Here is a 17,630-nt window from a genome sequence, read left to right on the forward strand (position 1 = left end):
TGATTTATTCCAAGCAGTATCATTCAGATTTGTTAAGTGCCCAAATAAAAAGCTTATCTAGAGATTTCCAGCATGACTTTGCACTATCTCTATTCATAGCTGTCAGAGTATGCAGTTGACTAACAATACTAACTTCTTTCTCTGCACAAACTGACAATAACATTTTATTGGTGCAGATTTAAGGGTCTTTAGAGGACTTCAGATTTTTACAGAAAAAGACTCTTCAAAACCACTAGTCTGTAAGACTCATTCATTGAGATGTATCGCACTATACTCCAGCTGAGATCTGAGGAATCCACATCTCTATCACACAGGGTACAAACAGATTTGTCAGACTTAAGTGGAAACTGTCAATAAAATTAATTATTTTCAAGTGTTTCTTCTGTGCTTTTTAACTTTTCCCTTTTTAAAATGAAATAGTAAAGCTTAGTCTCTAATGAACATCATCCACAAAACAGATACTAAACTAGATTAGCATGACACCACCAAATGATCTAGCAAAAGCAAAATAACATTTACGCTTCAGCTTGTGAAGAGCTTTTACTTTAAAAAAGTTGCTTGTTTTTTTTAAATAGGACCCATGACATTAAGGACTACCTTCAGATAATGTAAAGGATCAATTCTATCTTTGTCTGTACTTGCAAAAACACAGGGCACAGGGGTAGAGCACTACATTTGCTTTTATATGAATGAGACTTGCGCATAATATAATGGTAGCTAGGCAAATCGTCCCCTATCAGGGTGTAGGGAGGAATTCAAAACACTGCACCACTCAGTCCCCACCTGAGAAGGTTTTGGCCTGCAGAAAAAGAGGGGCAGACTTCACTGTAGTCATTCATTTCACCTTCAAGTCATACTCTGCAGTTCACAGTATCAGCAATCCTGGGTGCATTTATTGCCACGGTCAGTTTGTTTCCCTTTAGGTCAGCCACGATACAGTTCTCAGAACTCCAACAAGTTGATGCTATGTTTTACCAAGGTAAAATTTGAAGAATATGCCAGGAAGCATGGACAGAGCCATAGCACTGTTCTGGGGAAACATTTCGCACCTGAACCATTCCCTATCACAAGACATTTCCTTGTTACCAGTTGACTTTTCACCTCAGGTCGTTAAGTTCTACTCATCCCTGTCCTACTCACACAACCTATCAGATAGCCCCAATTCTGCTGTCTCCTGATTTAGGGGAGCTTAAGGAGCAACAACCCTCTGGTGTTAGAATTCTTTGCTGCTACCTCTGCTGCTGACAACTCATGGCAGAACACCTCTTAGAGTGCCTCTCAAGAATCCACCCTCCTCTCTAGCCAGACTTAAGGTGTACCATCACTCTGTGCCAAATTATCATGACACACTACACTGTTTCACACATTAGAACCTCATGTTCTGCTGGTTTTTCATAATTAGAGGAACACTCCCAGTGTGATCCTCCATGGGCCACAGTAGTGCTTTGATGCTCTGGTGTTTCTTTCAATTATGGTAAAACACAAATATAAAATTCTGCATGTTTTCTATCTAAGGTAACATTAAGTGCTTCACCCACCCCTCCAGTGCAGATAATTTAATCTAAGGCAGAATCTCAAATTCAAACATCAGAAGATCTGACCAAGTATTTTGTTTCTACATGATCTCCATGCAGTACCTGAAATCCAGCTTCACTCTGCTACTACCAAAAGCATCTCCGCCTTTTTCACATAGGAAAACTTCCACTTACAGAACTGTATGTTAGCTTATCCATCAAAACTAGAATCCCACATATTTAATGATAATAAATGGTTTGACATCAATACTGAGACATGTTACCTGGTTTCTCTTTGCTTCAGCTAAAAAACCCACATTTGTCACCAACACCATAACCTGGACCCACATCAGCAATATGCCCCCTGGAGATGTCCTGGCACCCTCTGAATCAGAAGATGCAAACTGTGGCCATGCCACCTCTGACAGCAGCTGCATCTCTGAAGTACATTACTTGCTCCGCTAAACAAAAGAGGTAAAAAAGCCATGGGGAAGCCCACATAATTGCTAGGCTTGACAGAAAAAGCAACTTGGGCAATTTTGCAAGTTTGAGACCCAGTTCTGCTCCCAGTTATACATGTGACTTCCTACATGTGTTTGTGCTTTCACATGGCTTCTTCTAAAGAAAGATTTGGCCCAGAGCACGTGTCCTACTTTCCCGTGTCCCTGCCAAGGCCGTATCTGTCCTGTGTTCATACTTTTTGCAGTGTTTAGGCAGCTGGGTCCAAGGGGAGAGAAGTAGAGGTTCACCGCACCCATTTGTTATTCAAAGAAACATTGACCTCCCAGTCAGATAAATTATTGAAATGGTTTTGTCTTAGTAACCTGGAAAATTGTTTGAGGAAAGTAAAAAGCAAAACCTTACATTTTGATGGAACTATTTTAAACCAGTGAATTTTGCTTTTCCGTGCTCTCAACTCATTACCTTGAAAGAGGGTTGTTTTTCTAAATCAATGAGACCAAACCAAAGATTTTCGCCAACCTTCATTGTCCAGAGGCATCAGTCACTTCCACCACTGTCTTGGAAACATCTGTTAAGAAATAAACTTGGGGAGGTGAGAATCAATCATACTACCCAGCAGGGCTATGAAGCTCTGTCTGCATTCATGCAGTCATATCTTTGGCTACTCTGCAGAAAAGACTTGTGTGGGCACTCCAGTGCATACGAAGAATGCCTTATTGGGAGATCTCCTATATCTTCTCTATCCAGGCTAAAGGAACAATAATGGAGAGCATTAGCAGAGATCTAGCTAGTCTGCATAAACACACGCTGAAAAAGATGTTCCTACCAAGTATGAAGTAGCCCGCTATACTGTGAGATAGCAGTGGATATTTGCAAAAATACAGTCACTCTTGAGTTTACATGTGAAGTGTCCATGTAGAGAGGTAGTGCAGAGTGCTGGGTAGCTGTGCCTCCATTTCCCCTGGTCGCCATTAGAAAACAGGCCAAGATCACTGTTCTCTCCTCAGATGACAGTATATGGGGTGATAGCCAAATATAGTGTGCTTTCTACATCCCAGCACATATGCTTCCTTTCAAAAACTAGTAGGATGCAAAGAGGTACAGCCCTTAGGCTCAAGGGACTACAGCCGTACTTGTTTCCCAGAAGGACTGGGCCTCTGCAGATTCCTTGTTCCCCAAGTGCAACACGCAGAGGAAAGCTCAGCTCACATGCACTGCACTCAGACCTCCGTCATGATCTCAGCATTGATGTGGTTTGGGGAAAGAGTAAACACATGCACTTTCATTTCAAGCAAACAGCACCTATGACCTAGTCAAAGATTAAACTGCACATAAAGCTGGTAGGGAATTTTCCTCTTCTTATCTTAATGTCATTATATTCATAAATATTTACATGAGTTCAGGCTAGTAGGATCATTTGAAGACACAGCCTTTAGTCTCTACAATCTTACAGCTAGTGTTCAGTTATGCTCTTCTAATCTATACTGGCATTTGACAACTGATAGCTTAATTTAGTAACTGCTGTATCATATTATGATGTGTCAGACTTAAAAACTTGGCAAGCATATGCCCAAAAGCAGAAAATATCCCACAAAAGCTAACGCTCATGGTTTCTTGACTGGAATAACCAATAGAGAAGAAACCTTGAAGTAGGAGGTACAGCCTAACTGTGAGCACTGGGCATCTTTTCTGTACACATTTTCCCTCAAGGCAAAACAGTGATTTTCAAGTACAAGTGGGTAATTCAAAACTGGAAAAAGGAGCATGTAATGCAATGTGCTTAATTCAATAGCACAAGATTTCTTAAAGAGGGCTGCGGAAAGCCTTTGGAGATTCTTGGATTCATTTCCTTGCCACAGCTTAAGCCATTCTGCAGCTCTTTAGCCTAACTTTAGAAGTTTCCTTTCCTTCACTTATCAGGATCAAGAATCCCTTAATCAAGATAAAGAATTTAGTAACATTCCTGAAAGGCTTAGAAACATGTACAGCTACGGGCATCCAGAGCTCATATAGCTAACATCATCAATTTCCTCAAAGAAAAATAAGCATTTCTGCAGCAGAGCACAATAGTTTTTAGCTGCGAAGGTTTAGAAAAGGACTGTGCTAGAGTTATCCTGCTGCTTCCCACCCTCAGGGTTTATTTTCACCTTCCGCTGAAGCAGTTGATACTGACTATCAGAGGTAGATGCTGCTTAGATCCGGGTCACCGGTTCTGATGTTCCTGACTTGCAACGCTTTTGTTCTGCTGTAACTTTAAGAGTCTTTGGGAAATTCTAAGAGATTTTAGCATGCAAGTCCCTTTCTCTTAACAGGGCTTTCATGCACATTGAAAGATCAGCTGAAGTGATATATTAAAATGTAATTTTTTCTTAGACCCCAATTTCCCCTCACAGTAGTGCCACGTGCTGCAACACTGACTGCCAGGAGTGAAATTTAACATCCCTTGGAACTGTTCTGCATAAAACTGGAGAAACCAGTATCTTTGTCAAAGACAATCTTATCACTTAGTCACAGTATAACAGTAATGCATTAAAGTGTAACAAAATTATTTCATAGGTCAAGGTTTCGCACCTGTAATTGACAGCTCTGTTTCTAGACTAGTTTAAGGCAGCTGGAACATGAAAGGAGCTGCCACTCGCTGTAAAATAGAGTGAGCTATTTTGAAATACATGAATATATACCAGGGTCATTTCTGTGGTTTAGGAACGTACAAAATACTCCCTATGAACTCTGAAAAGATTTGGCACAGTGAATTTGCACAAAAGAAAGAGGCAGGATTTCTGCACAAAAATAAAGTAATCCAGTAATAATTCCCCAATGCATTTGTTTTAGAAATACCTAGCAATTTGTGTAATTCCACATTTAGCTGACAGTCATCCATTTTTTGCGCATGTCAAAGCTTAAAGTTGAGCATAGGTCAATGAAACAAGTGTGCAATCCTTCTGTAGCAAGAATTGTCTTTCAATATATGTATTCAGCATCTAACAGATTAAGAACCAAAATCCTCTGAAGATCTTGTTCAAGTTGCTTTTTTGGGAGAAATTTCACTAAAGGTATCTTCCTTGCTTCTCCTCCCCAGCTATTTTACCAAAAGCTTACTATTCCTCTTTCAGGTGTATTTTTTGCTTGAATTACTTTGGGTTTGGTTTGTTTGGGTTTTTCCCCCCTCCCAGGGTGTTTTATTTTTTTGTCTATCAAGCAGCTATTTCTAGACTAGAGATGAGAGACTCTAGATTAGTCCTATAACCTTGCCAATAATTATTCTATAGAGAGAAATAACTTATTTATAATCCACTCACATTTTTGGCAGCTGGCAGACCAGCTGCAGCATGCCCCTGTTTTTCTGGTTTTCCACAGAGAAATTGTCCCAAGCAGAGATGAAAAGGAGGAGGTGTTTCTGGTTCCCTGGTCAATATTTGTCTTGATTGTGAAAATGCTAAGTTTGAATCATCAAGCAAAACCTCTACCAAAGAGCCCGAGGGCTGTAATATTAAGTGACCTTTTACCTCAAGGCTGAAGCCACACAGCAGAGCTGTGATAATGAACTACCTGACTTGCTCTGTTTATCAGTCCGGACTGATATGTGCTCAGCAGGGCAGAATGGTGTGGCACCAGGGTGACCAGAAGCATGGGCTATCTTTGATATCAGTTCCCTGGGAGCTCTGACCAGCGTGTTATCTAAAGCCTTCTTTGGCGCTCCTGAAGGTTAACATTCAAGGCTATCAGTAATAACTGCAGATCAGAGCTATTCTGCTTATGTCCTTGTCTCTGCTGTTGCAGCTCACTGTGCCTGAACACGTGCCTGAGTTGTCACACTAGGTAACTAGAGCTCACTATAGCTGCACTGCCTGTAGGGACACAAACACAACTCAGGCCAGACTCACTCAAAGGGTCCATCCAGCCTGGTATCCCATCCTCAGCAGTGGGCATTAGCAGACACCCACAGAAGGAACAGGACAAGTATGTGATGCTTGTCTTATGTCTTCCCCTACCACCAGGTATCTGCAGCTGAGGGAACTGGCTGAAATCTGATGAGGTTTGTTCACTTGCTAGCGCCTTACATTTATATTGATCTAGTTCCTAGTAATTTCACATGTCACCCCTAGTACTTGCATGGAAGGGAGATTACACAACTGATTCCTCTCTAGACCACTCAGCTCTATAGACTCCTATTTATTCCTCTCAGTCTTCTGACACATTCTTAATACAGAAGCTCTTCCATACCTTATCAACCTGTTTTGCCTCCTCTAGACCTTCTGCAGATCTCTCATCTGTGAGACAGGAAAAACAGCACATGATCGAGTAATCTAAGCACAGATGAACCATAGGTTCATGCAGCAGCCTTTTGGTTTAGCCTCCATCCTTTCCTAGCACTTGATTTGCTTCACTACCAGTAAGCACTGAGCTGACACTTCCACAGGACTGTTTATCATGACCTTAGATTCAAGTTCAAGCTAGTCCCTATCCTAACTGAGCTTTCTTGCCTGGACCTGTGCCAGAGTGTGAGACAACGCATAGAAATTGTGCAAAAGTGTGAAGTAATAGGACAGTACAGAAGCATTGCACAGCTTGTTCTTCAACCCGATGCAGTCACCCACATGCCTGATAAAAAGCAAAGTGGAAAGCCTTGGAGTCTTTCTGGATACTTCTTATTCACAAAGAAACCTCAACAAAATAACTGAAGGGCAAGAGTGTGGGAGGAAGCATGTTCTCACCTTATACCTCAGGAGGGAGGTGGCCTTCGGCAAACACAGTAGAGAAGCACTAAGAGCTCATATTGCACTCTATTCCCTGGCCTAATCTTGATCTGCTCTTATTCTCTCACCTGAAAAAAAGCATACATGAAAAGCTTATACAAAAATCACTCCTAGGTTTGCCTCAGGAGTGGCTGTTATTCATGCATATTTGAAAGAGACAAAGTACATGCACAGCCAGGGCATGTACTGAACCCTTAGCTAACCTGGAACAGACACAATGGATATTAAGCAGCACCAAGGTAACGTGCAGGGCTTTAAGCACTCCCTACCTTTATTGCAACTGGGAAACATAGACGAGGCTGTTGAGCCTGGGAGAGCCGAATCTTGTGCGTGTCTGCTACCCACACTGCAGTGTTAAACACCTCCTTCCGCATGCAGGCTCGCTAGAAAAGTGGCCCATTCTGTTGACCTTCCTTCGAGTTTTGCTTCTCCGCTTCAGGCCAGCAATCCCAGCATACAACTAAGTCACTGTTCTACTACATCATTCTCCATCCATTGTCTCTTACTCCATCTTCCACTGTGCCCTACCTTATAATCTTCATTCTTCTCTCCCTGCAGTCTTTCCCCATGCTTTTCTCACCCCTGAGCCCACTGAATTATGTTAAAAGCTTTTCTATCAGTGACCATGAAGGAAGCCAGCCAAGCGTTCATAAATGTCTCAGCAGCAACAATAAGCCATGTGCCAGCTGTCAGTTTGCTCATGTTTGATGTCCCCACTATGGTAACCTGTAACGGAAACATCAATTCCTAGATTTTTGGCACTCAGCATTCAGTGCATTGCGAAGTCAGTACCTCCAAAAAAATGAAGTCGCACACCCTGCCATGGGCATGTTTTGTGGCACTTAGGAATTCTGGGCTGCTGGCCCAGAATCGCTCCAGCATGCTGACTGGCATTGCCAAATGCACTGCAAAGGATCAAGACTCCAGAGTTCAGAACTGAGTTTCTGGACAAATGTTTTCTACTGAAAGTACTGTTGAGAAAATTTATAAATTCACTGAAAAAATATGTAATAATTTCAGTTGCATCTAAATATTATGATATTTTAACATCAAGAAAGCACATTTCTTCACTTACATGATTTTTTAAAAAAAATTCTAAAAATTTAAACTTAATCTTAAAAAAAATAAGAAAAGCAACATGCTTCACTCTTTTCTAAAAGGAATTTTCATTTTCTCACATCACTTACCAAAACCACTACCATCAGTGTACATGATTACACCTGACGCTTTATTCAACTCTTCAATTCAGCCTGTGAAAAAATATCAGCTATGAGCACGATTCACAATTGGAAAATAAGTTGTATTTCATACAAGCTTCGCAAGGTAAAACACCTATCACTGTCAAACAATTATCTTGAATTACTTTCCTTTTCTCTTTCATGGATTTTTATTTGAATTTAAGCATACATGTGACTACAAAAGAGCAGCTGTACTCACGGTTAAGGGTAGACATGTGATCAAGTATTTTTGCTGAGGAAAGGATTTGTTACAATGCTTAGTATCCTCAAGTTCTTTGCTGAACCAAAGCTTTCCACTTCAGGTTAAATGTTATGGCAGTCATTGATCTTAAGACAGAATGAGAGAAAAGCAAAATAATTTTAGTTACATGCATCTATAGCATTATGCAAGCTTGCCATATCCCTCTGATTTTTATGAAGTTTTTCACCTGTGTTATTAATACAAACTATTACAATGGAACCTAATTTTAGAAAATATGCATTATTTTTTTTTAAGTTTCTCATAAAACCTTGCTACAGGATTTTGAGTACCAGTTAGCTTTGGGATGCCTTCATACCTTGAAAATGAAATTAATTCAGTATAAAGTCTTTATGGTTTTCTCCCTGTTTTGTCATTTGTGAAAGGGTAAGCAAACCTGTCCTGCTGTCACAGTACTGCTGTTAGTCTTGGAACACTATTAAAAGTCAGAGTGTCATTACTAAGTTGTGTCCTGAGTACACTCAAAGATTGCACAGTTCATCACAAATACACAAAAAGTGTGGTAGAAAAGAAAGAAGTCCAGTCAAATAACTGAGTGGCACACAAATGAACATATAATAGCAGAAATCCTCTTGCAAAACAATAGGAGAATTTCATAATATAAGGAAAACCTCTAATCTTAACAGGGTGTCTGTCACGAGTATCACATAGGTGTGGCTGGGTGTCAAATACATGCTTTCAATCATTTAAGGACACAGAAAGAGTTCACAGAGATTAAGTGTCATCTTAGTAATTGCCATAACAGAGGTAAGGAGTGAACCCAGATCTCCTGGCCTGTGCTTCAGCCACTGGCCTACTCTAGCACAGAAGTTATCCAGATTTCTTGCTGTGCTACAAAAGAACAACCTTTGTCACACCTTTCTGTGCCTGACAACAAATACTGAGCATCTCATTTAAAAAGTGCTAAAACTTTCTAAGACAATAGACTAAGAATGATTTGTAATAGTTATTTACAATACAAGTTCATTTTTAGTTATAGAATATGATCCCCCAGGAATAAATCCACATTTGGACGCTGTGAGTAGGTTTTTTGCCCTGAGATGCCTGTGCAGTCTCCTCAGCCCTGCAGCATCCTGTAACATACTCAAGCACTGTTCAGGCATGTTCTGCTGTAAACAGACCTCTCTTCTGCTACGGTTGCTAAACCCTTCAGCAGAGAGTGTGTTTCATATCAGTCATTCTTGCTGAAAACCTCCAACAATCCCTGTGTAATAGGCCACTAGAGGAACAGTCTATGACTTAGATATTCCTGCATCTTCATAGCTACATTTTTTTCAGTTTCACATCTCTCCAAGATGTCGTAATTTTCTACAGAATTGCAGTTGCTACAGAAACTTTGCATATTTTCCAATATGCAGGCATTTATTTCTTGAGAGATATATATATGTGAATAACTAAAACAAGCAGTCTATTACAGCAAGTTCATTGAACTTTGTGTTAAAACTATTTGTATGCTGCATTTATTCTGGAGGCATGTTTGTCCCACAGGTTCTGATCTTATCTTTAGTCTGTACTGAGAAATTACTTCCATGAACTTTGGAAGGTCAACTTGTTAAACATCTATCCACTCTCCCCTACTCTTCCTAATCTTCTAGAAATAATAATTAACTTAATTTTCTGAGAAGGGGATGGTGACTTTACTACCCAATTTGTGTTATATGTTTCAGATGACTCATATACTGCAACTATGCTGCCTCCAAGGGTTTTTCCCTACAAAAAATCCTTACTGAAACTTACCAAATTATTTTTTCTGTTCCTTATTTCTTCAGCCAAGCAGCAACATACTTTTCTAAAACTTGCAAAAGATGGCTTCATGCCCTGGTACAGGTATAAGCTCGTCAAAAGCAGCATGCCACAAAGCAGAGAGCTTGCATTTGGGACTCTGTTGGGAAATGAAACAATTGAGTCAGGCAGAACTCCACGCCAAACCTCTTCTGCCTAATATCAGCTCCAGTTCTTTAAAGATTCTGCCAAAGTCTTTGGAAACCAGTTGCCCAATACCACTTTGGGAATAATACTGGCATATTCACTGGAGCAGAGCAAATATTTCAGCAGCTTGCTGAAAGAGTGTTTGGTGCATCAAAAGAATGTGCCTAGCACAGGAAGGCAGGTTCACTGGTTACAGCTGGCAGAGGGAGAAAGAGAGCCTTAAGGGAAATAAACCCATCTCTAGCTGATTAGGTGCAACAACTCCTTGGAGGAAACTTGCTAGTTTCAGCAGCAACCGGCTTACACCAGTGGAGAGAGGTGTCACAGAATACATCCTATTCCACAGGACATTGCTCACTACAGAATTGCTCTAAAAACTGGGAAATACAGATCGTAGTGTATGGCATTTGAATGACACTAGCCCACGTCTCCAGGGATGCCTAGTCTACTGAGGAAATCACCTGTTGGGAGGCCAGCAGGTACCACACATCCCTCTAACGCAAAACCAAAACCTCGTTCACTTGTTTATTTAAACTCCTAAACATAAAGCTGTTTTGAAAGAAGTCTAAGACATACAAAAAGTGTCTGAGCAACACATTAAAACAAGCCTGAATAGAGTTTCGTTATAACAGCCTAGTATCAGGTATCATGGAGGAATTCTTTCTGGCCGAATATCAGTGATGGATGAAAGGGAGTTTGTTACCTGAGATACCATAAGTTAGCTGCCAGAATTGCATACAGCCTTAGCCAGTTAGTGCCTTACTTTCAGAAGTGCATTTTTCATAAAAACTAGGATCATTCTCCTCCTGGTTTTACTCAGTTTAGTGTTGAGCAAGGCAGTCAGTCTTTAAGGGATAAAACAATAAACATTTTTTCAGCTTGTAAATGCAGCTCATACACGTTAATTACCCACTTCAATCTCCTCATCTGAAACACCAACAGGAATGAGGCTGTTTTGGGGGGAAGGTGCCTGTCAACATTCCTGAAAACTTACTTTTGGAATATCTTGTGTGTTGTTTTTAAGAGGGGTCTGAGCCAAATCACACCACATTAAATAGAAAGGCCTGTTGAAGCAAAGGTAAGCATTCCAATTAGTTTCAAGGGCATTTGGATTAGCCTTCCTATATAATTGATATATAGGAATTTTTGTTTTGTAATACAGGAAAAGGTACAATGTTTTTCCACACACCAAGGCAGTAATCTCAAAGTCTTAAGAAGGAACCTGGTAAAGACAAGATTAATCAAACTAGGATCAGATTGCTCCTTTTCTAGTAGGGCTTTGCATTTTCCTAGAAAACACACTTGCATTTCCAAGCATGGAAAAAGACAAATTAATATTAAAAATGAGCATAAGTCTTTTCTAGAGCTTTGAGCTGGACCAGTCTCTCTCCACCCTACATCTATCAAAGAAAAGCCCAGAAACGTGTTTTCCAGTCCATGTACATAGGTAAAACACAATAACACTAACCAGTTAAAAAGTACAGCCCATGGCTCTGTGGGCTGCCAGTCCTCTCCATTTCTTAGGGATGCACTCCTAACACGTCGCGGGAACAATTTCTACCAAAGACATTTATTCAGACTCTTCTCAGAAGACAAGAGAACTGAAAGAAGGTGCATGACTACTCGCACAGTAAATACACAGCCCTACATGATGCAAGAGTAGTAAATGTTTGTGCAAAACATCAAGTTACTAAATAAAAACAAATAGATTATAGAAACCTTGACCTGCTTGCAGTTGTATTTATGGTAAGAGCTTTTTTATATCTGCAAGTCTTTTCTTCCCCAGGTCACAGCAGCAGCCTGTGCAAATAATTCAGAGTTGATCTGAACACAGCCTGTTGCAGTTCACCACATGCTGCTTCCATTTATGTGAAAACAGGAGTTCAGAGATCCCTTTCTTGCTTTCAAAACATCTTCAGCTGCTCTTTCAATTCCTTAACTGCTGCTGAGAGCAGCACAGATGGGCTCCAGTTTCTCCAGTCTAACATCCACACATTTTTAGCCCCTTACAAAAGCTGGGAAGGCAACTCCTGAAGTGCCAGTTTGAGACTCCTACATGTACACTGAGACAGGTACATTTTTTAACCTTTCAGCTCCGGGGTTTGCTTCGTGCTGACAAAGCTGGGGTACTGCCCTCACCCACACTGATGACACCATACTGATCGTTTGTCTCTTAGCTTCCTCTGCCCTGACTCATCTTATTAGATGTCTGCCAGCAAGTTCACTTTACCTTTACCCTTATTCTAACTGCCCCATTCAGGGTGTTTTATTAGATCTCAGAAAAAAAAAATATCAAGTTGTGTCTGAAAAGGCCTGTTTGTATTATAAGCTGGATTTTACCTGCATCTCACACACACACACTGATGAAACAAGGAATGGGCAAATAGAAATCTCTGTGTCAGTGATTACCAACCAGCTATTTCCTACAATTCAGCTGGCAGAAAAAACTTGAAGACAACTCACATATGAAGCTCAGCTGCAAGCAGGACTGAACTTCATCAAGACAACAGTACCCACAGTTTTGCAATCACATTCCCCTCACTTTCAATTCAGTTTTACTATATAATCAAAGAATAAAGGACTCAAATCTGAGAATTCAAAAATGGAAAGGGTTCCAATGCTTTGTTGAACTAGAAGTATCCAATCTGAACAAGTCTGAGATGCTGCAAAAGATAAAGACTTAGACCCAGAGAAGCCAGAAGGCTGTTACTTTGCAAAGGCATCCAGCTTCCTAAGCTGGTGAACTACCTTAGAGCAGAAAGCATTGGCACCTGGTCTGCCCAGGGACATGATCTCCTATTAACCTGTGCATCCTCAGTGAGATCTACAGTAAGTAATGAGTCCTATGAGAGGGGTAACAAGGTTTTCATCCTTGTCAAGGATTAACTCAGTTGCACAGCTTGTTGTAGCTCCCTGGATGTTCTCAACTCACTGTCCAACACTCAAATTGTTGCAAGAATCACCTTAGAGTAGCAGAAGGGCTTTACTTCTATCTGTCCTGGGCTTCAAAACACTTTTCAGCTATGCCTAGATATTAAGTGTTAAACTCAGAATATGATTTTAAAAGCAAGGGGTAGAAAGATTTAGAAGTCCTGTGTCTTGACACAATCACTCCAGCATAAAAAGAGTTATTTCCTGATCTTTCTATGGCAAGTGGGAAAGATGCAGAGGAATAACAGAAGACATCTATGTGAAAGGAAGAGTTTACATCATTATTTAACAAAAGCATTACCCGATAGATAACCTTAATATCTGGGTTGGTTTTTATCAAATGTCACTCAAGTCTGGAGATAAGTCACTTCAGGTCTCTGAACTTCCTATCCTCTGAGTGTAGTTATGTTGCACAGGCAGGGAATATTTTTCAAAGCATGTTTGTACAGCATTGAAAAAAGTGAGATCACAATCCCTTTTACAACTTCAAAAGCTAATACAAACAGTTTAAAGAGATCATTTCTACAGACCTGTAATAATGAACATCTGATTTTTTTTACCACATAATTAGAGGCCTTCTCCAAATATGCAAGTATACTTTTCATGCCTCTGGATGAGTAATCTGAAAACCCCAGCACTTGGTAAATTAACACCACAATAGAAACTGAACATATTCCAGAATTGCATATTCATGGTTTCTTGAGGGCTTTTAAAGTTATATACAGTTACACTTGTATTGAATCCATAAAAATACTGCCTCTCTTCCTGTGGTATTTCACTGTCATGTCTCTAAACACAGCATGGTCCCTGCTAACTCCAGCTGACATACTCAGAAGACTTCTGGCCACATATCTGTATTAAGTGGCCTGTAGCCATACCTCCTAAAGCTTTCATCTCATATAGCTTCACAGCAGGACTGACCAAGCCATATTTAGATGGAGATTTCCAAGGAAAACAGCTTAACAAGCATAAAAGCTGAGCGGGATAGTCTGAATGAGAATACCCGATGTGACTGCATTCAGGGGGTCTGTACCTGGGGATACAGGTGTCCATTCTGATTCCAGTCCTAAGACACTGAAAAATTAAAAGGCAGCACATTACAAATTGAGATACAGAAAACCATACTGCACTATACACGTTAGTACCGAACATACTCCATCAGGATACTTGAAGTGCCATCTTGTGGAAGGTCAGTCCAAGCTACTGAGCTGCATTAGCAATTGAAGACATTTTAAGTCCGGTTACAAGAGAAATTCAGATATAGTAAGGTCAAATTCAGATTTCATGATTACAGCCTGACGAATTAGCAAAATACAGTAACATTCAACAAGCTGCTGGCTCTCAGTCCAGTATTACTTGGATTTAGATACATAAATATTGCAAAGACAGTTTACTTAGTCCAGCTCGATCAGAAACCATCCCACTGGAGCCAAAAGAGCTAAAAAACAATAGACAGTGTGAAAAGAGGGTTCCAGACTGGTATGAGGTACCTTCTGGATGAAAGGCACTATGTAGGAGATTCTGCTTTTGAAATAATACAGCTGTCAGTTACAGCGGACAGAACAAATCCTTTGCTGATACCACACCACCACATTCCCAAGAAAGTAACAATACGGGTGCTGGCTCTGTAACTACAAGGTGAATAATACACTCAAATCCAGTCCATACAGCATAAGTGTAAGCCAAGAAAAGCTAGGATAAAGTCTGCCTCATGAGACTCCAAGAGTATGTTTTAAGAATAAGTATTTTCTTTTCAATAAAAGGAGACAAGAGAACACGACAAATTCTTGAAAATAGCACACAATGCCTCTAATCACTGGCTGCATCAAACCAACACAGCTGCTCCTGCAGAAGGTAGAGGGGAAGGCACACTACACAAATTATTACACAGCTAATAAATACTAGCAGGCATTGCACAGCTGCAACATTATCTAAGCATGGACTTTCACACATTTAGTAAGATGTACTTTAAGATGATGAGCAGAAAACCATTAAGTACTCACATCTCAAGAAGACACTAACAATTAAATGTACAATTTAAAAGCTATACAAAGAAGACAATGTTCCAAAATAAAGAATTTTCCATTTTATTTACCACATCTACTTTTCTCTACTGCAAGACTGAGCTTACAGAAACTTTATAACATTCCAGTCCAATACCAGAAGTGTTCATTTTTAGGTGATATCAATATCGTTCATGCACAGCAGTAAGGCGTACTGTTGTGATTCCCAAATATATCTATATACACACGCCACTCCAACCACTTCAAAGATAACGAACCAGTTTACTACAGATACTAAGGCAATAATAGAAAGATCAGTGTGTTCTACATTATAGCATCTTCGTATTAGATCCACCTTTCACTTCTCACCCACCAGAAATGCTTTGCTTTGTATCATTAGTAAGCCCATAAAGGCAATTAGAGACCAGTATTCTCCCAACTAAGTGACTTAAAAATCACAAAGCCCTAGTTTCAGAGATTACACCCTGGCAGATATTATTTCAGTAGAATCTGTACTTTGAGAACCACTGAAAAAATAGTTTTAAAAATGGCCTAAAAGCAAACTTAAGTGTCTGTCATTAGGCATTCTCAGTCAAAAACATGGGCAAGAGTTTCAAGTTGCTAACAATTCACACCTCCAGGTTTTCTGTCAGAAAGCTAACACCAAGAAAATCAAAACTTTGTTCATGACAGCTGCCTAACATTGCCTTAAAGATTAACTGAAGTGTTAACATGGAAAGGAAGGGTTTGTTTCACGCTATGTTACTAGCACTACATTTAGTGCAACTGACAACTAGATGTTATTGCAACGCAAACACAGTTATCTTAAGGCTTGATTTCAGCTCCTGTGAGTTCCCACCCTGGCAGCTCCACAGAAAACAGTTACATATGTAAGATGCCCACCACTAGCCAGAGATCTGAAATAAAAAAAACATATTTACAGAGAGGAACACTCAGGAGAAGATTCAGATCCAATTAAGTTGTCACAGATGATATCACTACTATACAATTCCAGATGAGTTTCAAGAACTATTTAACCCATATTTCCTCTTGTACTATAATCCTATCAAAAACAAATTAAAGAAATATTCAACTAATTTGCTTTTAATTAGTGCTTATATTTAAAATTGAGTCAGCATTGGAGTTAAAATGAAGAAGCCTTGGCATAGAGGGGAAGCAATCTTAACAACCCCCTTGTGCTTGTTTGGTGAATTTAATCTCAATCCCCACGTTCATACCCACTTTGAACAACCTTAAAATCTCAACACAAGAATCACTTCTATAAACTGTGTTCCACTGTAACCCCCAAAGCCATGCTGTAATTAAGACTCTCAGGACATGGTTTCATGATACAAACCATCAGCAACAGAAACAGCCAAATCATCGTATTTGTTCACCTTTCCTGTCAGGGGTTTCTCATCCTACCCACTCTCTGTCCTCAGCTGTATCAACACACGGTTTGTTGTGACAGTCCATTAGCATCAGGAACAAACTCCTATTTAAAAAGAAAAACTTGCTTGCATCTTCTCTAAGACAGTAAACACCAATCCACTTTGCCTTGTGGCTCCAACCACTATTAGTCATTGTAGCACAAGCTAGGTTCTTGCTTCGCTTTTCATCTCATGATTAATATTTCATTGCTTCCAACCTGAGTAAGAATAGTGAAAGATCAAGGTACTTCATGAAAATCAGTAGCTACCTGGAAAAAGGGCCTGGAAACTTTGTCTGAAGGCTCCCACAACCAGGTCTAAGAAGAATAGCCAGGGTCAGCTGAGAGCCCAGATCATGAGACAGGCTCATGGTAACAAGGCAGGTCCAAGGTCAAGCTAGGAATTCAATATGCAGGTCAGCTCCAGTGAGGATAACTAAAGTCAGCTGCAAACCAGGGACTGCTATATAGGTCCACAGTGACAAGGTCAGGAGCAGTAAGGACCAGTGCCAGGCACAGAGACTAGCACACCCACAGCTCAGGCAGGGACCACAGGCCCAGGACTGAGCTTAAATGGGCTCCCGGGCCCATGGCAGGGGGCAGGGTGGGCGTGGGGGGGGGGCGGGGGTGGGATGGAGATCCCAGGTGAGTCTACCCGGGGCTATTAAAGCCTGCCCTTAGGTTCCCACAATTATAAAAATAAGCCCCATCAAGTCTCCTGTCAGTCTGTCCAGGAAGGCAAAGAAAGAAATCATGTCAGTAAGACCACCCTAATACTCTGAAGCTCATCCTTTCGCACCAAAAATAAGCACATTCAGGAGAATGTGGCTAACTTTCTTTTCCTCTGCTTGCTGTATGGATAAATAGGCGATTTCCATCTCTGTGATTATTAATCTGAATGGCTCATAAGCACTACTGTTCTCCCTAAGCTTTTGGTAGTTATTATATATGCACATATGAATATGTCTGCATATGAAATGACTGGCATCTAACTTGGGCTCTCAGGCCCTAACTGAAGGGTCAGTGAAATCAGCAAAAGTCTTTTCATTCACTTCAATAGTCTGAATCATGCCTCAGTATACTAAATGAAGGTAAAAGGAAGAATGGA

Source organism: Gavia stellata, chromosome 15 (genome assembly GCF_030936135.1).
Source record: "Gavia stellata isolate bGavSte3 chromosome 15, bGavSte3.hap2, whole genome shotgun sequence".
Classification (NCBI taxonomy): domain Eukaryota; kingdom Metazoa; phylum Chordata; class Aves; order Gaviiformes; family Gaviidae; genus Gavia; species Gavia stellata.